The 23,397-nt window shown below is 42.8% G+C and overlaps 1 long non-coding RNA gene across 3 annotated transcripts in view; it reads right to left on the reverse strand.

Annotated features, from left to right (window-relative positions):
• Nucleotides 1-1,065: 1,065 nt before the first annotated feature.
• Nucleotides 1,066-23,397, reverse strand: part of LOC138809078 (uncharacterized) — a 29,957-nt gene continuing 7,625 nt past the window's right edge. For 2 of the 3 annotated variants that reach the window (XR_011366697.1, XR_011366696.1), the window contains 3 exons: nucleotides 22,515-22,599; nucleotides 13,289-13,505; nucleotides 10,716-12,202 (listed from right to left, as the gene is read on the reverse strand). This is a non-coding gene — a long non-coding RNA (uncharacterized lncRNA). Of the gene's footprint in view, nucleotides 3,117-10,715; nucleotides 12,203-13,288; nucleotides 13,506-22,514; nucleotides 22,600-23,397 lie in introns of those variants that run through there. The other variant, XR_011366698.1, reaches the window with a different exon arrangement.

A 23,397-nucleotide genomic window follows, 5' to 3' on the forward strand; every position in this document is an offset into this window, starting at 1 on the left:
AAGTATTATAAAAATCACTTTATCATGAGGTACAACCAGGCTGCCTACATCAACCTTGCAGGAAAAATGGGATGAATGAAAAGCAACTAAGGCTTCTAAAATGAGCCAGTTGGTGGTGCTATAGGCTTGCAATCCTCAGAAGCCTGAAAGCAGAGGGTCTGGATTCAAAGCCTGCCCAGGAAGAAAACCTTTTTCTCTGCAACCAGCAGATTGGAAACATCAGCTCTGTGCTCACAGCCCAGCTGGATGCCTTCTTCCCACAGAGCTTCAGACAACCAAGACCCCCCATCTGAAATATTGTCAAATATATTAAAATATTATATCCTGTTTGGGAGATAATATTTGAAAGATATATCAAAAACATTTCACTGACTTCTAAAGAAAGAGTGAAAGAGGAAATATGTGCTCACTAAAGGATAAGTTACCTACCAAAATGATATTAATATGGCTAGATGCCCATTTGGAAACTTATCCACTCAGCCATCTTTCCTCACATCTTGTCAGTTAGCCTGAACTGTCAGATTTTTTGATGCAAGGGATGTGTATGAGTATGTAGGTTGTAAAAGTAATAATGAAAAGCTAGACACTGGAGGCTCAGGCCTGTAATCCTAGCTACTCAGAAGGCTGAGATCTTAGGATCCCAGTTCAAAGCCAACCCATGCAAAAAGACCCTTACCTCCAATTAACCAGCAAAAGACAGAAAGCTGAGCTGTGGTTCAAAAGGCAGACTACCAGCCTTGCAACAACAACAAAAGTTAAGGGACAACATCCAGGCCCTGAATCCAAGCCCCGGTAGTGGCGCTCACACACAAAAAATAACCATGATACCACCACAGGATGTGCATATCTTAGGTAAGGATGCAGATGGATGGGATGATGACTGTATTGTAGCCCAGTCTGTGAAAAAACCTAGGTGAAATCTTTCCTCAATACATCTTCATTTCCCTCTACACATTTAAAATCACACACACACACACACACACACACACACACACACACACTTACATGGTTATATTTGTCTATATAATTATGTAAAATACATATCATACACACTTGCTTCCGAATTTTGTCCATCTTTTGGTTTTATAGGTAGTACAATATATCCAGGGTTTGGCTCATACTTGTAATTTCAGCTGCTCATGAAGGTGGGATCTGAAGATCACAGTTTGATGCCAACCCAAGGAAACAAATCCTCAAGATTCTTATTTCAATTAAGTAGCAAAAAGCCAGAAGTGGAAATGTGACTTAAATGACACAGTGACTGCATTGAGCAAAATAATCTAAGCAAGATACCAGACCTCCGTTCAAGCCTACGTACTGGCCCACTAGCACTCCAAAAGCCAAAATCCCCAAAAGACCAAACCAAAAACATGTCAAAATATTTTATAACTTTTGAAGCAAAATCCAATGAGGCAATGTAGTTTGTTGAAGATTTGGTGGTAAAATGCTGAAAAACCCCAAATTCCACATGTGTTTAAATGATGCAACAGACAAGCAACCAAGTAAAAATTTCCCAATAATGTTCCTTAGTATCCACTGGGACCCTTGACAAAGATTTTTTTTCTATGCTTTTCAAAAAATCAGTTAATTTTCAGTAGTATAAATCTTTATTATAAGTTATAGAAGTTTTTTAAAGTTCCAAAGTGAATTGAATGTAAAACAAAAAGCACTTAATATTACCAGTTTCTATGCCTCTGGTAGAAAACCTGTAATACTGTGGCCTTTATGAATGAGGAGAGGGAAGACTGGTCATGAAATGTTGGGAAGAAGAGTTTCCAATTGACTGTTTGAAACCCAATCTTCTGCCCCCCACCCCAACAGGCAGAGGCTTGAACTCAGGGATTAGGTGCTGTCTTGAGCTTCTTCTGCTCAAAGCTAGCATTCTACCACCTGAGCCATGGCACCACTTCTAGCCTTTTCTGAGAAGTTTGTTAGAGTTGAGAGACTTACAAACTTTTATGTTTGGGATTGACTTCACATCTCAGTCTCCTGAGTAGCTAGGATTATAGTTGTTAGCTTCCCATGCCTGGCTTACATTCCACACTATTGAACACATAAAATTTAATTAGGAGGCTAAGATCTGGAGAATGGTGATTCAAAGCCAGGCCAGGCAGAAAAGTCTGCAACTCCATCTTCAACAAGCAAAGAGCTGGACTTGAGCAGTGGTTCAAGTAAGGTGAGTATGAGCCCCTGATTTCAAATACCATTATGGGCAAAAACAAAACAAAATAAAGCAATGCCCCAAATTGAAATAATAAAATTGCTCAATACCAAAATAATGGTCATTAAATAATGGTTTGAAGAGTAGAAAACAAATACAACCCTCCATAAATCCACATATAAAAATCTTCCAGTCAGATACCGGTGGCTCAAGCCTGCAATCCTAGCTACTCAAGAGGTTGAGATCTGAGGATTATGGTTCAAAGCCAGCCCAGGCAGGAAAGTCCCTGAGACTCTTATCTCAATAAACTACTCAGAAAACCAGAAGTGGCACTGTGGCTCAAGTAGTAGAGTGCTAGCCTTGAGCTGAAAAACGAGGGACGGTGCTTAGGCCCAGAATTAAAGTCCCATGACTGACAAAACAAAAAACAAAATCCAAAAAACAAAAAACAATAAACAAAAAAGAAACTTCCACAAAATATTTGAAATGGGTGAATTTTCAATAAGGAAACAACATTTTTCTTTCCTTTTTTTTCTTGCAACAGCAAAAGAGATGGTTTATTGTACATGTGTCACACTTGGCCACAACTATGAACAGAACTAGTCCAGAATGTCACAGGTCTGGGGCACAGGACCATCAGGGGATGCTTGGTTATGAGCAAGGTGTGTCTTTCAGAGATGATCTTGGCAATGAAAGTTCTGGATCCACTGGGAAATCACAGCGGCATGCAGTCCAGCATCTCAGTGTCCCAGCCTATGGCATTCCTTATTCCTCCTGCTCCTCTGGCCTCGATGGGTGCACAGACTGGTTTACTTAGACCTCTGCCTCATCTTTCTTCTTTTGCCCTTCAGCCTGCGCATTCACTTCCTCTACTTGGCTCTCATGGTGCTGTTTTTTCTAGGAAGATGGTGCTAAGGCAAAGAGCAGGAAACAACATTTTTCTACCTAAAGATGTCTGTGGGGAGAACAGTGGAAGAAATAGATTTATTCCCAGATATTTAGACCAACATGCCAATTCTGACATATCTATGATGATAGAGACTAGCTTTAGAATGATAAAAATAAACCAAAGGACTACATCCCAAAGTATTGGACAAGGCTAACAAAGCAGAGTAGGGCATCAGGGTATAGGGTAAGAGCTATGTAGAAAAACTAGTTGTTCCTACAATGAAAAGTATTACCAGGCCTAGCAATTCAAGTTTGCCAAACCAAGTAGATTTTGAAAAATAGTCTGTTACTTATTATATTAAAGAAAAATTTAAACTTGTAGGCTCTTCAACTTTATATCAGACAACCTAAACTTTGCTCAGGGGACATGGTACTTAATATTTGGATCATCAAGTGCCAATTGCAAATTTAATTATACAAATAATAACTACTAATAGAGAATGTTAATGGTTTCTTACAGATGGAGCTGAAGGTAAAACTGCTAAGACTTTTCCCACGGAAGAGACTATTCTTATTACACCTCTTCCCATGGTCTTCTTTTTTTTTTTTTTAACAAAACTCGAATATTTCCACTTTATTCACCCAGATGTCCTTTTAACACTTCAAAGGCTGTTTTTGAGAAATAATAAAATTTTCAAAAGCACAAAAAATGCCGCCCAAGTTAAGAAGTTTTGAGATCAAGCAGATGAAAGGGAAAATTTGAGTAAGGAGCAAGTTTAGTGTCCTAGCCATGACAAAATCCTAAGAGTTAGTGAGTGAACACATGACTTTGCACATATCCACAGAATTGAGGTCACATGATGATTCTGGCTCCTGGTCCTCCTCTTTGCCTTCCTGGTCTGACACACCATTCTCTGGGATGCTGAGCTCTTCTTTAGGCTTTCTTCATTCCCCTCAAGTAACTCCTGCCTTATAGGCTTGCGCAAGATAGGCTTTTTCTTCATTTTGACATTTTGTTTAGGTTGAGAAAGCTATTTTTTTCTCCAGTTCAATGCTGTTTGCCTATAAAAAAAATCACAATAAGGGGCTAGGAAGTTGGCTCAGTGGTAGAGCACTTGCCTTGCATGCATGAGGCCCTGGGTTCGATTCCTCAGCACCACATAAGCAAAAAGAAAAAAACCCGGAAGTGGCGCTGTGGCTCAAGTGGTAGAGCACTAGCCTTGAGCTGAAGAGCTGAGGGACAGCGCTCAGGCCCAGAGTTCAGGCCCCACGACTGGACCCAAAAAAAAAAATCACAATAAGAAAAACCCAACTAAGACAAGCATCCTTGGTTAAAGGCATTCTAGGTTGTAATCTCTGAACTCTTAGGAGCTACTTTACTCTTGGCTTTGACTGTCTTTTGTCTTCCTTCTCAATCAAACTCCCCCCACCCCCACTCCTAGGGCTTGAACTCAGGGCTTAGAATCTGTTCTTGTTTGCTTTTTTTCCCCCTCAAGGTTAGTGATTTTCCACTTGAGCTGCAGCTCCACTTCCATCTTTTTGGTGATTAATTGGAGATAACTGAACCATGATGCTCAGATCTCAGCCTTCTGAGTAGCTAGGATTACTCAATGAATTTTCAGGAAGAGGCATCATGATGTTATGGGATTTCATGAAGTCATAAATATGATGATACCCAAAACCTTGAACAAGGATATTCTCAACTTCACCCTAGCATAACCATTGAAGTGAGGGATTTTAAACACTTATACATTAGTACTGCTCATACTCCCCTCAGACTTCAGGATCACACATCACATTTGACTATCAAGCCTCACTGGTTACCTGGAACTCGCAACAACATTTTCTGCTTTCCTTTTACTTGGAGACCTGAAACTTGAAGATTAGGATTTACTTTGTTCAATTTTGAGTCTCCTCGGTATTTTTCTTTAATTTTTGTTAATCAGTTTTTAACTTGAAGTGATACTCTGCTAAGATCAAGGCAACCTAAGACATAGCATATCATTTTTAATTGTCTCTTTGCTTAGTTTACTTTAATCAAGGGATTAAGAAAGCTATTATAAGGTTTTTGGTGGGGGTAGCATTGTGAGGGGAAGGGCAAATGGACAAATGTGGTGGAAGTACTTTATGTGCTCCTAAAAAAGTAAACAATGAAGGTGGGGGAAAGTGGCTCACAACTTTAATCCTATCTATTCAGAAGGTTGTAAGCAGGAAAAATCAGTGAGTCTTATCTCCAAAAAACTACCAAAAGAAAGGAAATGGGTTGTAGCTCATGTGGTAGCATGCTAAGATTAAGCAAAAGGAGCATAGATATGGTACTCAGGCCCCGAGTTCAAGACCTAGAATAAGCACAAAACAAACTAACAAAACCTGCTGAAATTGCTTTAAGAAGGGTCTATGAGAGAAAAATGGTTAGGGTAGATTTGATTTGGGAACATTTGGTATCTGTCACAGTATATGCGAATAGATCCACTATAGGTTGCTCTGGAAATATTATTCCTTGTTCCATTATGAGCTATTTGGATTCACTATTTCAGTGTGAAGTGATATTTCTTGAGAGAAAATTGTCAGTTTGGAGCCCAGCACTGCTGGATCATGCCTATAGCCTTAGCTGCTCAGGAGGTGGAGATCTGAGGACCAATGTTTGAAGCCAGCCCATGAAAGAAAGTCCATGAGACTCATCTCCAAAAAACTACTAAAACACTCCTGGAAGTGGTGCTGTGACTCAAGTGGCACAGCACTAGTCCTGAGCAAAATTAGCTCAAAGACAGCACCCAAGCCCTCAGTTCTAACCCCAGGATCAGCATATACACAGAAAAAGTTTAGTATGACTTCTGAACGAGGTTTTGTACCATTTTTCCATGAGTTCATTTTCAGACAGCACTATGTCCTGTGGGAGGCTTATGTGTTCTGGCTTACATGGCATTTCTATTAGATGATATGTAATAGGCATCTACACAAAATTCCCTCACTCAAATTATATTCTTCAGTTAACAATCTATTATGGGAAAGAATTGAATTTCCCCATTTGTTTAAATACTCAATGAATTTAACAGTATAAATTTGTAGATTGCTATTTAAGTTATATTCCATTTCTATTAGTTTACTCTCTTAAAGTTCTTATTCTTAGTTTATGTAAGTATGTATGTATGTATGTATTTTGTTGGCCATGGGGTCTGAACAAAGGGCCTGGGAGCTGTCCCTCAGCTTTTCAGCTCAAGGCTAGTGCTCTACCACTTGAGCCACAGTACCACTTTCTGTTTTTCTGCTTATGTGGTTCTGAGGAATTGAACCCAGGGCCTCATGCATGTGAGGCAAGCACTCTACCATTCAGACACCTTCCCAGCCCCTCTTTGTTTAGTTTTAAAGTGCCTTTAATGACCTTTCTTATTATAAGATGATATAATTCTATAACTATATCTAGTTTTTTAATTGGTTGATGATTTCCCATAGATTCACAGCCATCAAAAGATACAAAGTATTTCCTTCACCCTTAAAAGAACAGCCAACTTCTGTTTCCTCAGAAGTTGCACAGAGGTTCTTCCTGCAGAGTATCCCATACTTATATCTAACACCATGTGACAGAACAGACAATAACAATGTCTTGTTATTCTGTTATCCTCAGAAAATAAAATGCTATTCAAAAAGACTTTGGACCTTTGTTTCCTCATGTTATTTATAATTTAAGGGAGCTCAATGCCAGACATTACTATTTTCTGTAGTTGTATGTTACAAGATCTACATTCATTCCCATGGAATGTTTTATTTTTGTTGGGTGTGGTGGTCCTTGTACTAGGGCTTCAACTCAGGACCTGGTAATGTCACTTCAGTTTTTTGCTCAAGGCTGGGACTCTTCCACTTGAGCTACCTCACTGCTTCTGGCTTTTTAGTGTTAACTGGAAATAAGACTGGGTAGGTGATGGAGGGGGTATGACTGTGATAAATTGTATCCATGTATGGGAACTTCACAACCTCCTTCTTGTACAACCAATACTTGCTAATAAAAAGAAAGATAATTAGAGGTCTAATTGTTCACAGTAAGTTTCTTGTAATTTCCCTTGTAATTTCCCTTCTTATGTCTTTCTCATTTTTTTTCATGCTAGCATGTGCTCAGTGCTGACCCTTAGCTCTTTTTCTTATGGCTAGTACTTCAGCCACAGCTCTAGTTCCAGTTTTTGCTAGTTAATTGGAAGAAAGAAACTATCTGATATTTGTGCCTAGGTTGTCTCTGAACCTCAGTACTCAGATCACAGCATCCTGAGTAGCTAGGATTACAGGTGAGAGCTACTCAGATCCTTGTTGTCTCCTAAATTATCCCATGTCCATTTCACAATGGCAGTCCATTTCCATGGTTCCCAGCTTTGCAGCAAGAGCTTAATTATAATCCAACACCAAGTCTAACCTCACCACAGATGCTATGTTTTGTGTCATACTCTGACTATAGACACCCTTCTCCTGGCTGATGCATTGCAACAACCTAGATGGCTCTCATACTAGGCCACAAGGATAGGAAGCCAGGAAACACTAGCTTAGAAGCTGTTAAATCAGAGGAGCAAAAAGATATCGTAGTGCATTCTGCTGTGATCTTATTCTGATTTAAACAGCCTTGTCATCTATTACCAGGAGTAGCTTTGGCATCACATTCTGAGTAGTGACTGGGTGTAAGCTGGTGTGTCCGAGCTGACTATAGTATTGTCTTGAGCCTGTGCAGACTGAAGAGACAAGCCAGTGCCAGTAGCACACACATTGGAATAACAAAGCAACCTATAGTTAGGCATTGCCACTCTTTGTTCTAGAGTAATGAATGAATGACTCTCTAATTTCTTGACAAGAAATTCCTGCAGACCCATATGCAGCTGCCTCATCAGAGCAAGTAAAGAGGCTGGTGCTGCCTGGAGGAAACACTGTGAGAAGCTGCCAGAAAGCATCTGTTTACTGGACTCATGGGGCTCCTCTGTCCTCTAGAATTAATAACAAATGAGGAGCAAACACCTCCCCCTCTAGGCAGACATACACAGGAAGAGCATTGCCACAGCACAACAGGGGACTCCCACGACATACACTTGATCTGTGCTGTCAGAACTGAGAGTTTTATTTTGGGGGGGAGGGTCCGGTTGTGGGGCCTGAACTCTGGGCCTGTGCCCTGTCCCTCAGCTCTTCAGCTCAAGGCTAGTGCTCTACCACTTGAGCCACAGCGCCACTTCCGGCTTTCCATTTTGCTTATGTGGTGCTGAAGAATCGAACCCAGGGCCTCAGGCATGCAAGGCAAGCGCTCTACCACTGAGCCAACTTCCCAGCCCCAGAGCTGAGTTTTTAATGACACTTCATCCCACAGTGCTCCCTAAAACCTTCATCCCAACCCTGCTCCTTTCATGTCCCTGACAATGTTTATAGGCATCCCACATCCAGACTGAAGATGTTCCTTCATGTTTGGAGTAAGTCTGATCAGACTTTATATGGATCCACTGCTCAGTCAGGACTCTCGATCCCTCCCATCCCCATTTTGATACTGTGTGTCTCTTGACCTATTCCTGTCTTCTCTTTTCAAGATTCAGTCAGGGCCGGGTACAGGTGGCTCACACCTGTAATCCTAGCTACTTAGAAGTCTGAGATCTGAGGATCGTGGTTCAAAGCCAGCCCAGGGAGGAAAGTCCGTGAGACGCCTATCTCCTATAAACCACCAGAAAACCAGAAGTGGCTCTGTGGCTCAAGTCATAGAGTGCTAGCCTTGAGTTGAAAAGCTCAGGGACATCACCCAAGCCAAGCCCAGAGATCAAGGCCTATGACTCAAAAAATAAATAAATAAATAAAAGAAAGCAAAAACATACAAAGCTCAGAATGGCAAGCAGCTGAAAACAGGATGGAATAAACCAACATTATCTATGACAGTTTTCAGATTATGCAGAGAAATGCCTGCATTGTTGAAGCCCAAGCCCATCTGATAGCTGAGTTTTAGCTGGCTGGCATGCCCATGATGCCAGGTAATGATATTCACAAGTTTTGTGATATTATTCGATGACACAAATAGGCTTCAAGTTGGGAAGCTGAAAATTTTCTATTGATCTAGAAGGAGAAATATATCAGGACAAGAAATGGGATTAACACAATGCCAAAAGCAAAAGGCCATCCAATCCAAGGAAGACAGAATAACTCTGTCTCTGAAAAGATGATTCTCTCAAAGGAATCCTGAGCTGAGTATGGTGGTCTATGTTTGCAATCTCTGAATTTAGGAGGCTGAGTCAGAAGTTAGGTTGAGACTAGCCTAAGTTCCATGCCAAGAGAAGAACACAAAACCAAACCTCATCTTACAAAATAAAAGAAGGACTGGGAATGTGGCTTAGTAATAGAGTGCTGGCCTAGCACATACCTGAAGTCCTGGGTTTGGTTCCTCAGTACCACATAAAGAGAAAAGGCTGGAAGTGGTACTGAGGCTTGAGTGGCAGAGTGCTAGTCTTGAGCAAAAGAAACTCAAAATGCTTATGAATGTGTCATAAACAATCGCTTGAAAGCAAATAAAAAACTTTCGAATAAAAAAAAAGAAACTCAAAATGAATGGTGTTAGGAAAAATGTAAAATTAATGAAATAACATCTCTCTCCCTCCCCTATATCCCTTCCTGCTTTCCTCCCTCCCTCCTTTTCTCAGTACTAGGGTTTATACAAAGGATTTCATGCTTAGGCAGGTGTTTAACTCTTAATCCACACCACGGCCTTTTTGTACTTTAGTTTTTAAGTTAGGGCATCCTGTTTTCTTCCCATCCCAGGACCAGCCTCCCATCTAGCTGAGATTATTGGAATCAGCCCACCTTGATGATTGTGATCAGATCTCAATTTTTGCCTGGGTTGGTCTTGGATTGCAGTCCTCTCAATCTATGCCTCCCAAGTAGATGGTACTACAGGAGTGATCTATTATGCTTAGCCTTTAAAATGATCACTTAGAGCTGGGCACAAGTGGCTCCTGCCTGTAATCCTAGCCACTCAGGAACCTGAGATCTGAGGATCGAGATTCAAAGCCAACCAGTGCAGAAAAGACCATGAGACTCTTATCTCCAATAAACCACCAGAAAACCTAAGTGGTCCTGTGGCTCAAGTGGTAGAGTGCTAGCCTTTAGCTGAAGAGCTAAGGGACAGCAGTACCCAGGCCCAGAGTTCAAGTCCCAAGACAGACAAAAAAAAATCACTTAGGAAGATAAAAGAAAAACTCCTGAATTCTCACATTTATTTAAATAGCGGCTGCCAGTCATATTTTATAAAGCACTTATGGGGCCCATGAAGTCTTTTATTTTTAAAATACAATAAAATAGTACTAGAGCAGTTGGGATATTGTTCTGCCAGTAACACAACTATAAGAGCCTCGGAGGGAGCAAGCAAGCCAGCTACAGGCCAGCGCCGCCGCCGCTTCTTCTGAGCGGCAGTGAGAAGCAGCAAGCAGCCATGGCTGGGGCACAGGCTCCTCAGGCCAGACCCTGCAGACTGGGCAGCCCCTCCAAATCCCTCCAGCGGCTGACCTCAGGCCTCAAAGGCTCCAGCGCCGAGCTTCCTGGGCTCATCCCTAGGCTGGAGGTGCAGTGTGAAACAGCAAAGGAGCCAGCGAGACTCCTCCAGTGTCAGGGCAACCAGGCAGGAGTGGAGCCAAATGGCCAAACTTGCAGCTGCGACTGCAGCAGTTGTTGCTGCCTCGTGCAGCATGGGCCAGGGCTCCTGCAGCTGCTCAGGCACAGCCAGAGGCGGAGAAAAACTCCAGGACTGACACAGCCCCCTTCCACCCAATCTGCCTAAGATCTGGGAGTTGGAGTGGGAGCAGAAGGAGAGGGGTTCATATGGGTGTTGGAGGCATAGGCCTGCAAAACCCCATCTGAGCACCTTTGTGCCCTGAGGGTGCATACAGGCATGCATCCCTTCCTTCCAATTTATTTATTTGTGTTGGTTGTGGGGCTTGAACTCTGGGCCTGGACGCTGTCCCTCAGCTCTTCAGCTGAAAGCAAGTGCCCTACCACCTGAGCCACAGGACCACTTCCAATTCTTCTCAGGGAGGAAGGGACACCCTTTCCTCCATGCTGGGCAAAGGTTCTGCCCCGGTGCAAGACTCAGGTAATGGTTTGCTCAAAGTACCATTCCTGCTTCATCTACTTAACCACGTAGAACAATGCGTGGAGACCCCCCCCCATGTGTAATCACCTGTGCTTTACCTACTTTTACAACCTTGATTAGTGGAACTGCTCCACATTTGTTGACAAGGATTAGCTTTTTCTGTTTAAACTCTCATTGTCTGTGCTCCCATAAAACTGTTTAACTCTCTGCCCCTGACTGAAGATTTACTTCTCCTGCTTGTGTGCTGTATATAAGCATGTGATGTTTCAATAAATTTTGTCTATACCCACATGGTGTAGTCCCTTCTTGCCTATACCACACATCATGTTCCCAGATCCCGCTGTGGAAACAGCAACAGATGGGGTTATGCCGGTTGATGCCTCTGACATCTCCCCCCTTTTTTGTTTGTTTAAGTACAACCGTAAGCAAGAGATCCTTTGCAGAAGGGATTTGCAGAAACTATTTTGGAATGTAGACAGCAATATCTTGACAAGACATAATGCAATCAATCCTGTAGAAACACTATGGGTAAAACTGTGCCACCAGGTATGAGGGTCCAATTGGTTTAGCACAGATGCAATTCCTCAGCCAGACCTTCATATCCCACCCCAGGGAGTTGTGCCAAGAAAGTCTCAATGACTTCCTGCTGTAACTAGTGGATGTCCCAAGTCAAATTTCCTTGCAAGACCGGCAGGTGGTAGTGAAGTCCCTGCCAAGTAATGTTAGAAGTGTTGAATCAAGTAGGAGTGATGCACAGTTTATTGAGCTCTAATCACACTTGAAGGTTAGCTGTTTCTGCAGATCAATTATCTGGTCTCCCATCCACTGCACCGTGTGTTGCAGGGTGTTCAGACGGGAATCAATGTCCTGTTTAATATTGTGCTGATGAGTCCATAGCTGGTGACAGTCCAGCCACTTCTCTACAAAGTCCTTGGTTTGGATGGAGGAATGCAGGGCCACTCCGGCAGTTGCAGCAGTCATGATGATAGCAGTCATTTCAAGGATCACAGCTACACTCAGACTCAGGAATCTCCTAGTTCTCTTCAGCAGTTGCTGGAAGACTCCTGTCAACAAACCAACAGTGGGGCTCTCCTGCCAAGGTCGGGTGAGGTTAACAGGCACCCAGACCCCTAAGCGAAATCTTAATATCAGGAGAGACTGAGAAGGCATATTAAAAGAAATAGTATGATTTAAGCATGTAAAGAGTCCAGGCTGCGTGGGTTCTCATTGATTGACACTGTCCCTGTGGGCTAGTACATAGGAAAGTTTAATACAACCCTGTACAGTAGAAGAATGGTTCCTGTAAAATGTATAATTTGCCTCATGGGCCCTAGTAAAGTGACCAATCCAATTCTGGGTTGTATAAAATTGGGTGGCAAGTTTTATAAATGCCACTGCTCAGGCCCTAAGTGTCCCCTGAAATTCATATGTGGCCTACGAGGCACAAGGCCTCCATCATGTCAGGTGAGCAAGCCAATGGGTTCTACATGATTTATAACTCCATTGTATAGACGTCACCATCAGAAGAATTATTAGTATACCAATCACCAACATGCTTTTCAGAATAATTGGCAATGAAACATCCATGAGGACCTCAATCTATAAATGAGATGTTATCATTATGCTGTATAATCTTTCCTCTAGGGTTTTGACACTGAGACCACTGAATAGAAACATAAACAAAATTCAATAATTAATGTCCTGGCATACTAGGTTAGGTGGTCGCCCAGTCTTATTTGTATAAGAATGATCCTTACCAATAAAATTTAAGGAAATTGTGCTGAATAGCCCCATATGATTGTTGATTTTATCATCAGGCAAGATGTATGCCCATACCTGTCTTCTGGTTGGTAAGCAAGGTGATGTCCCTAAACACAGTGGTAAAGACTCAAATCCTAAGGAAATAATATGAGGTATTCCTTCCTCACCTGGATGAGTAGGGTCTGCATGATCCCATGGTGGAGGAAAATACGTGCTGTCATTTGTATACACCACCGGACCTTGGTCTAGCTAATCCACTAATTTTAACAATGGTCGGTGAGGGACATAGGCCCAATATGCATGTTCACTACTCACTGCAGAAGTATTCACAAGCAGTGCAATCATGGCCAAAACAGATATTCAGGTATTCTAGGGGTTTTTGTACTGACCAGGGTGGCTTCGGTCTTGTGTCAACACTTATTCTGACCCCATGTTGGTGGGGTCAAGCTGGTTTTCTTAAGATAAGGATGATGGCTTCCTCGGGACTTCAAGCTTAGGTCTGCAAAGCTGCGTACTAGATCTTCCTCAGGATTGTGTTGTGTTGTTTTTGCTTCTCTGGAGGTCGAATGAGTCAAAAAGGGACCCAGATGTTGCCAGTGGATCCATCTGGAATGATAGAAACACTGTTTTCCCTTATGGGGCATTAGTCTTAGTCTTCATTGATTAAATTGTTTAAACCATATGGGAATAGATAGTGAGGTGGTGCTAGAGGGATAAAATGCTTTTCAGCTTTAGTGAAAGGATCACTTTGAGTGAAATTTTAAACATTTAGAGTAAATAAGGTTAAGGCAAAAGTTTCCCTTGGGGATTCCCCTTTTTTGTTTTTTTAATAATTGAAGCTTAAATGTTTTATGGGTGTGTAAACAGTTGGCATTAGTCTACACAGGTTGATTAAAGAAGTTTTACCTAGGGACTAACTTTAGTAAACTCCCCTAATATTTTTCTGATTGTACACTGGCTTTTAGAATATGGTGTGGGGTAGTTTGTCAAGGTGACAACTTTTTACTAATTACATTTTATTCCAAACTAGAGTTTAGGCATAATTTTTTAACTTTTCATAACTGTATGGACCCTTTTGGGGGGGGGCTTTAGCAGCATAGCCTGTTTAGTACTTTGGTTTGTAAAAGATTTAAATAGTCTAGGATGTTTAAAGGTAAGATCCATAAGAAGTTCCACTTGTAGGTGTTCAGTGGCAGTTTTGTAATTGACAAACAATTTATAAAAGCAGAACTAACAGTTAGTGATTACAAATTGCATCAAGGCAAATAGGGTGGTTGAGTCCACACAACTGCCTGTAGACATCCTGGTATCTAGGCTGGAGATGGGGGCATTGCACCCAGCTTCAAGGCCTGGAGGTGGGACAAGTCTTACCTTGAAATCCTAGGAAAACATTACCTCCCCAAATGGGCGAAAGCATTGTTTAGCTCCTCAAATAGCCTAGGTGGAACAGGCAGGCCATCCTTTGGAATACAGATGTTTAGTGTAGCTCCTGGTGCGTAACTCTCTACTTAAGCCCTTATCTTTGAAAATTTAACATTTGGTCTAAATCCTGATATAAATGATCTTTTTAGTAATTATCAGACCACAATTTTGTTTTATTTTGGTGTTTATACCAATGTTTCTCTGCTTACCTGGGACTTATTTGTCTCAGTTAAATTTGAATTTTCTCCTTCATTGTTCTAATTAATACCCTATCTGTTTACTTTTGATCTGGTCCTAACAATTTCATATTTTATTCTTAAACAAATTTATTTGGTTAGTGTCAGCCCAGAATTTTCTGCCAATTAGGGTTTTAAGCACATACAGAGCAGTTTGGATTTAAGCTATTCCCCACATTTCACAACCTCAGCCTTTTACAGCCAACTATTACAAATGGTTGACAAGTTCTTGCCCAGTTATGCATGCTTATAAAGTAGCTTGCCATGACCTCAAGCTCTGATCAATTTTAGAAGAGCCAAACATTATTGCCAAAGTCCCAGGAGTGCCTCTTTCTATGTTAGGGTAAACGCAACCTTGACATTTCCCTTGGTCACTGGACTTGAACTTAGTGCCTGAGTGCTGTTTTTCAGCTCTCCAGTGCAAGGATTGCACTTTGCCACTTCGGACTCCAAAGCAACTCTGCCCGCTTTTTTGGCACTCTGCTGGCTAGTTAGAGATGATAATCTTTCTCTGCCTGGACTGGCTTTGAACTGCAGTTTGTAGATCGCTCACCTTTGGTCCTCAGCTCCACCCTCATCTGGGCCCCCTCTCATTTCTGGAGTTCCCTCCATACAACTGGCCTCTCCCTCTCTCCACCCAGACCCACCTGAACTCCCATCTACCTCACTTCCTTTTCTCTCAGATACTTTTGCTACCAGGATGATGATGGAGGTCATGTGCTCCCTCTTGGGGGAAATATGGCTCCTCTAATAAACCTTGTAATAATCTTTCTCCTTTGCCTGCCTGCCTCTGCATGGTCCCATAGGATGGATGTGTCTGATCCTCTTTCACTGGTGGCTCCATACTGGGATAGGTTCCCCAGTGCATTTGCTCCCCCTGCACTTCAGAAGGGAGTTCAAACAGCTGCCCTGGGACCTATTCTGAGATCCTTCACTCCAGTCACCAGAGGACCATCAAGGTAACTTTCTCCTGACTGAGTGCTCTACCAGCCCATCCAGCCCCACTAATTAATTCCCACTCCAGGGTAAGTGACAAGTTTGTCCGAGGTCGGGGTTTCTGATTCCAATATCAGTGGTAAGGCCACCTGAGCCTTTCTGGGCTAACTGAGCCCCACCCTCACCATCTGACCAAAAACTTGGCCAAGTGCTGGAATTAGCCACTAGGGGCCTACCATGGCCCAAGGACCCACCTTGGACCAACATAAGGACAGTCTCCACTGGTGGGGCCACCACCTATTTAGGAGCCAACCTGCACTGCAGAGGACACTCTACTCTAGGCACATGGCTTCAGATCACTTACCATGGGAAGGACACTAAATTTCTTTACATTAAGGCCACCTGGACTTGGAGGGCTGTTGAGTCCCCATCAGTTAAATTTGGCCCCACATTTAAAACTCCACTTCTGAGAGTGCTTGAGCAAGTAGCTCTCTCTCTCTCTCTCCCCCTCCCCTTAAACTCTGCCTCTTGCCAAAATTACCTGCTTGTAACCTCTTTCACAAGTATTTCATATGCTAAACGCTTTGGTTAAGCCCTGGAAGAATGTAACCAGTAATTGCTTGTTTCTACTCATTAGATAGAAAATGGGTGAGTTTAAGTCTAAACTCCCCGAAATAAAGGCCAACAAGTTTGGATATTACCAAAAGTGTATTAATCTTCTCTCTAGCATTGAGCAAGTGGTGGATGTGCCAAATTGGCCTCTTGGTACTTCAGCTTGGTACTACCCTTTCCCCCTCCCCTGTCCTGTGGTGCCATTATGCTAGGCCAAGTGTATGTTCCTATTGCCTCCTGTTCACTAGGTTTCTTGTTGGCAAAGTTTTGTATTTTAAACTGACCACATGGTTCCATCATAATTAGAAAAGTAGTTCCACTAAAATTTCAAAACCTTAAAAGTCTATTTTAAAATCTAAGCACGCTCTATAATCTGTGCACAAACATGTCTGTCTGTGTCTTATTCGACTATATGTAAGTGATTATGGTTTCAAGGTTACTCTGCCTACTAAAAATCTTTGTCAATGGAAGCTGTGAATTAATCTAAATTGCTTTAAAACTTTGTGACCTGACTAAGCCAAAGAAAAAACAGGCAGTTTTAAAAGACCTTGGAAAAGGACTTAAAAAAGACAATGTCCTTTACAAAGTAAATGAAATTGGTAACTAAGTTGGCTGTGAATTATGTCATTCCTATGTCCATCTATGCTAAGAGTTAACTATTGTACACTGACCATGGCTAGTAAACTAAAGCTAAGGGTTTCATTCTCTGTTTTCTCCCCTGTGTGCTGATCAACTTCAATTAAGATCAAGGGACCAGAGTAACTATGCTCAGGCACAGCTGCCTAAACCAGTGGCACCAGCCTGCAAAAGCCAGTGTAAACCAGGTCTCTAACCAGTATATGTAGAAATATTGCAGGTTACCAACAGGAGGTGCAACAGTCTATACATGCTGGGAGATGCCACAGTCTCTCTCAGACTCTGGCCTTGCATCTCACATGACCAAAAGCCTGTTAATTAAGGGTAAAACACAAGCCACATTAGATATTTGGTTCTGTAAATGTTCATCACCAGAAGTTAGACCATACGGGGTGTATGAGCAAAGGATAGAAATTGATTTCTATACTATTTTACAATTGGAGGTAAATTCCTAAAGGTAACTCAGACTGCAGAAAAAAAAATGGCCACTCTTTCTATTCACTGCCCACAGGACAGCCTACAGGCAAAGAATATACAGCCCAGTGTTTCAATGATGCATTTAAATGCAAATTAAAATAACTTTACAAAATGGATTTAAAATGACATCCCCCTTGTAAAAATTTGAGAAGTTGTGGAGAGTGGCTGGCCTCCCAGACAAGTTTAAAAGATAAAATTTTCCTAAAGGTTTATTTCAAAGTAAAAAAAAAAAAAATAGGATTATTCTAGTTTGCCCCTAAAATTTTTTGTAACAGTTGCCGGAAGGCCCACAGTAAAAGATAGGACAAGTTTGTCAAATGTAATTTAATAAGTAAAACCATGCTTATAAAACTACTTCCAATGACCATCTTTGTTGCTTTTAGTTGGAGTAAAAGTGACTGTTTGTAAAAAAAAAAAAACAAAAAAACTCACTGATCTGCAGTTCGAAGCCAGTCCAGGCACAGGCAGACTAAAGTCCCTGTGAGATTGTCATCTCTAATCTGCCAACAGAGTGCTCAAAGCTGAGTTGTTTTGGAGTTTAAAGTGGCCAAGTGCTAGTCCTGAGCTGGAGAGCTGAGGGACAGCACTCAAACCCTGAGTTCAAGTCCAGCGACTGACCAAGGAAAATGCCAAAGATGTATTTATCCCAACATAAGAAAGGCACTCCAGGGACCCTGATATTGTTAAAATATCCAGAGGCAATTGCAAACAAATGTTTGGATGACAAAAGTGGTATCAGGTCCTGAGTTACTTGAGCTTGGTCCTCCAAAAAATTGATCAAGCCAGAAGGTCATGGAAAGATAAGTTTGTAAACATGCCTATCACCCATGTTGGTCTAACTGGGCAAAACTTTCCAGAGATCTGTGATAGTGGGTAGTAAAAGCTAAGATTGTAGAATGTAAATCTCCAAACCCCTGTATCTGCTCAAAGTCCTAATTGGCAGTAACTTTTGAGCTGGTTAAATTCATCTGTTGAAAAGCTTGTAGAGCTGAGATTATGTTCCTATTGAGATCTGTCTAAAGGCCTACATAAGTAGGCATTCCTCTGCCAGACAGAAAATGCTTTTATAAACCAGGGTGTTAAACAGGCTATGCTGCTGTAGCCCAAGAAAAGGCCTGTACATTTGTTATAGGTTAAATGTTGTCTATAAGCCACTTTAAACAGGCTACCCAGAGGCAGTGGGCCATACTTAGAGTGCCAATCAGTCTCAGGTTAAAAGCATCTACTGGGCTTTCTTTTAAAAATCTCTGACAAGTAATTGTTAGTCAATTGTGAACAAGTTATAGGTAAGCTCCATCTCATTGATCTCCTTGTTGCTTTAACTGGAAATAAAAAGAGCTTTTGTAAGAAAGTTCAAAGCCATCCTGGGCACAAAAAAAAAATCCTTCTAAAACTCCATCTCCCTACTAATCAGCACAGAACCAGGACTATCCAGCCAAAGGCTGAAAGTGGCATTGTGACTCTAAGTAGTAGAGCATTAGCCTGGAACAGAAGGACTCAGGGACAGTGCCCAGGCCTTGAGTCCAAACTGTAAATGCCAACCAGGACAAGCTATCCCAGCAATGGATGTTGAGACAATGGCCAGGACAAAGTCAGTCCTGACCATGGAAAACCATGGAAAAGAGTAAGAGATGATACCCTAAATGGAGTCACTTTATGCTTTATGCATTGTTTCTGGCAAAACTGGAGCTTCAGCTTCCACCCCCACTACAAAGGCAGAGGAGGGGTCCCGCAGAGCAGTGAGGACCTCACAGATGAAGTCCTTCAGGGGAGGGGGCCTCACAGAAAAGGCTGCAAAAAGGGGTGTACCTCACTGGGAGGCCGCAGAAGTGAGGGTGCCTTGTGGGGGAGGCCACAAAAGAGGGGAGCGCCTCACAGGGGAGACTGCAGGGGAGGGGAAACTGCAAAGGCAGAACACAGAGGAGGAGTTTAAACTTAAACTCATCCATACTTTTACCTTCAGTTACAAGGGAGAGGGAAAGAGGGAGAGGGAAAGAGGAAGAGGGAGAGGGAGAGAGGAAGAGAGGGAGAGAGGGAGAGAGAGAGAGCCAGAGCTATCTGCCCAAGCACTCACAGAAGTGGAGTTTTAAATTTGGGGCAAAATTTGATTGCAGGGGCTCAGCAGCCCTCCAAGGCCCAGGTGGCCTTAATGTAAAGAAATTTAGTGTCCTTCCCATGGTAAGGGACCTGATGCCATGGGCCTATATTAGAGTGTTCTCCACAGTACAGGTTGGCTCCTAAAGGGGGTGGTGGCCCTGCCAGTGGAGAATGTCTTCATGTTTGTCCATTTGTATTCCTTGGGCCATGGAGGATGGGTCATTGGGCCAAGGTAGGCCCCTGGCACTTGGCCAAGGTTTGGCTCTGATGAGGGGAAGGGGGGCTCAGTAAGTCACAGAGGCCCAGGTGGCCTTACACTGAGATATCAGAATCAGAAACCCAGACCTCAGATAAACTGGTCACTTAGCCTGGAGTGGGACTTAATTAGCAGTGTTGGATGGGCTGGTAGAGCGCTCAGTCAGGAGAAAGTTACCTTGGTGGTCCTCTGGTGACTGGCGTATAGGATCTCAGGAAAGGTCCCAGGGAAGCTGGTTGAACCTCCTTCCGAAGTGGAGGGAGGATCAAACCCACTGGGGAGCCTATACCCACAGGGGTGACCAATGTAAGAGGATTAGACAAAAATCCATGCAAGGGGACCATGCAGAAGCAGGAAGGCAAAGGAGAAAGATTATTACAAGGTTTATTAGAGAAGCCATATTTCCCACAAGAGGGAGCACATGACCTCCATCACTATCCTGGTAGCAGGAGGATCTGAGGGAAAAGGAAGTGAGGTAGATGGGAGTCCAGGTGGGTCTGGGCAGAGAGAGGGAGGGGCCAGTTGTATGGAGGGAACTCCAGAAATGGGAGGGGACCCGGTGTAGGTGCTCATACTTCGAGCTCACGACTCTACCTGATTCTGGGGCCTGGATGAGTTGCCTTGATCTCTTCTAAGTCATTTACCACATGAGGCTTTTCTGAACTCATACATCACTGCAAATTGCTAACATTCCTCCCTAGCACATCACTCAATATATTTTTTCCATCATATATTTAAACATATTTATGTGTATACATTCCCTACCCTCCCCCAACCCCACACACAAAGGCATAGACCTTCAAAACAAAGCTTTTCTTTTTTTCCTTGCTACAGTGTCTAGAACCTAATAAACTCAATAGATACAAAAGAGTGAGCTGGGTACTAGTGTCACACCTGTAATGCTAGCTATTCAGGAAACTGAGATCTAGAATCACTTTTTCCATTTAGTTCCCATTTTGATTAAAATTTAAGCGTTAAAGGAACTTTTAAAGAGAATCAAGACTTCCTTTTTTCTGGAGGTTTCCTTCACTCCCTTTCACCTAGTCCAGCTCAACCTATGTCCCCCTGGGAGCTTTGGCATCCCAGAAAATCCACAGTCCCCCAGACCCCAGTTAAATTAGACAGAATCCAGCATTGCCTTTAGTCATGTGGTGGGCAGAGCAGAAAGCATCCACCACGTGTGCTACCCAACACCTCTAATCCACACCAGTGCCACTTCCATACTCCTAGCCACATGAGCAGCATTGTGTCACCGTCGCTTGCACTGGCATAGGCTTCCGTGGTCATCAGGACAGATGTCCTGAGAGTTATTTCATCTGCATAAGGTGACATTTCCTGGGTCCAGGTATATTGCTGATCTGGGAAATCACTGGCATTGGAGCAAGCCAGGGCTGCTGCAACCGCACTGTAGGATGCATCTCTCTGCAGCAAAACCTGAGGCCCTTCCTTCCTAGACACAATGGAGATCCTAGAAAATTCCCTGCTTGTCCCTAGATGAGTCCATGAATATATCTACAGCCCTCATCTGTCAGAAATGAACAAAGAGTACAGAATTGTTCAAGTCATTTTCCTTCTTCACAGAAGGGTGCACTATCATCCTGGCCCCCCAGAGCGAGACAGCACACCAAATGGGGGGATCCACTTGGTTTTCATCCCAACCTAGGAATGATATTGTCCCTTCTCATGTTGCTAAGGTGTCAGGATCACATCTTTGTAAACAATCGGTTACCAGGGTAATAGGGTCATAGAAGGAAGACAAGTCATTCTAACCATCAGTGGACCATCCCTAGTCAGGAGGCAGTGTACTTTGGGAGGCTATTGCTCCAAAACAAACATCCTTTTTACCTGTTAATGAAACTGCAACTCCACTGCACCTCACCTTTGTCATTACAACAACAACAACAAAAAGAAAAAGAAAAGGGTGTTTTGGATTTTCTTGTCAGGACTGGCTTGAAACCACAATCCTCAGATTTCAACCTCCTGAGTAGTGCCAAGGTTTTTTATGAGACAATTCTCTCAAATTAACCACCAAGAAAGAAGCAAAAAGGAATAAAGTCCAGGACTTGAGCTGAGGCTCAACTGGAAGATCATGGACAGCACCCATGCCCTGATTTCAAACCTATGACCAGCACATCATCATCATCATCATCATCATCATCATCATCATCATGTGAATAAAAAGACTGTAAGAGCCTATTAAGAATATTAAAATTGAGGGCTGGGATGGTGGCTCAGTGGTAGAGCTCTTGCCTTGCATGCATGAGGCCCTGGGTTTGATTCCTCAGCACCATATAGCAAAAAAGAAAAAAGCCGGAAGTGGCGCTGTGGCTCAAGTGGTACAGCACTAGCCTTGAGCTGAAGAGCTGAGGGATAGCGCCCAGGCCCAGAGTTCAAGCCCCATGACCAACCAAAAAAAAAATATTAAAATTGAGTGAGCCAGGCACTTTTTGGTGGCTGACATGTAATGCCAGTTAGGAGCATGAAATCTCAGGATGGTGGTTAAAAGCCCACCTGGGCAGGAAATTCCATGAGGCTCTGATCTCCAACTAACCAGCAAAAATGCCAGAAGTAGAGCTGTGGATCAAGTGGTAAAGCAACAGCCTTGAATGAAAAAGCAAAATAACAGTGACCAGGCCCAGGTAGGACTACTACTAATTAATCAATTAAATACAAATACACAAATAAAAATCAGAGTGGAAGATGAGCACAAAAGCCAAGAGAATTGCTGGTTTATACCTGGAGCTCAAGCTACACAAAAGACAGAACTTGAAGATCTGGGTTCCAAGGCAACCCAGGCAGAAAAGTCCCTTAGGAATTTGTGAGTATGTATCAGGTGTGGGTGTTGAACCCAGGGGTTGAAATAGAATTTTTTTTTCTTAAAGGTAGCATTCTACCACTTCCTTTCTTTGGGGGATGAAATGGAGATAAGTTTTATGGACTTACCTGCCTGGGCTTTCAACCCCAATCCTCAGATTTCAGGTGCTGATACAGTACTCTTATCTTCTATGAGATTTTTATCTTCCATGAACTGCCAAAAAAGTAAAAGAAGCCAGAAGTTGATCTGTGTGGCTCAAGCCACAGAGACTGCTTGCTTTGAGGGAAAATGAACAACAAAATCCCTCATACACAGTGGCCCTGCCCTGGTTTCAAACCCAGGAAGTGACCAGGCCCTATGTTCAAGCCCTAGGACCACCACCACCAGCAACAAAAGAATGACTCAGGGACAAGGACTAGGCCCTGAATACAAAGCCTAGAAACAGCATTAAAAATAAAAGAAAAACAAATTCAGAGACTGTGGCTAGGCTCCAGAGTTCAAGGGTCTAGAACCAGCACCAGGACGGACACACACACACACACACACACACACACACACACACACACACACACACACACACACACACACACAAAGAAGAAGAAGAAGAGAGAAGTCAATGAAATATTTTTAAGTAGTGGCTCATGCCTATAATCCTAGCTACTGTGGAAGCTGAAATTTTAGGATTGTGGTTCATAGTCAACATGGGCAGGAAGCTCCATGACACTTGGTTTTATGTGTGCTAGTCCTGGGGCCTGAACTTGTGCTGTTTTGCACAAGACTAGAACTATTCTACTTCCAAGCTCTTGGTGATTAATTGGAGATGAGAGTCTCAACAACTTTCCTGCCCTGGCTGGCTTTGAACCACCATCCTCTGATTTTAGAGCCTGGCTAATGTCCCTGTCTTCCCATGAGAATCTTTCTTTTTTTGGGGTTGGTCATGGGGCTTGAACTCGGCCTGCACACTGTCCCTAAGCTCTTCAGCTCAAGGCTAGTGCTCTACCACTTGAGCCA

Source organism: Dipodomys merriami, unplaced genomic scaffold (genome assembly GCF_024711535.1).
Source record: "Dipodomys merriami isolate MVZ:Mamm:240054 unplaced genomic scaffold, mDipMer1.0.p SCAF_481, whole genome shotgun sequence".
Taxonomy (NCBI): Eukaryota; Metazoa; Chordata; class Mammalia; order Rodentia; family Heteromyidae; genus Dipodomys; species Dipodomys merriami.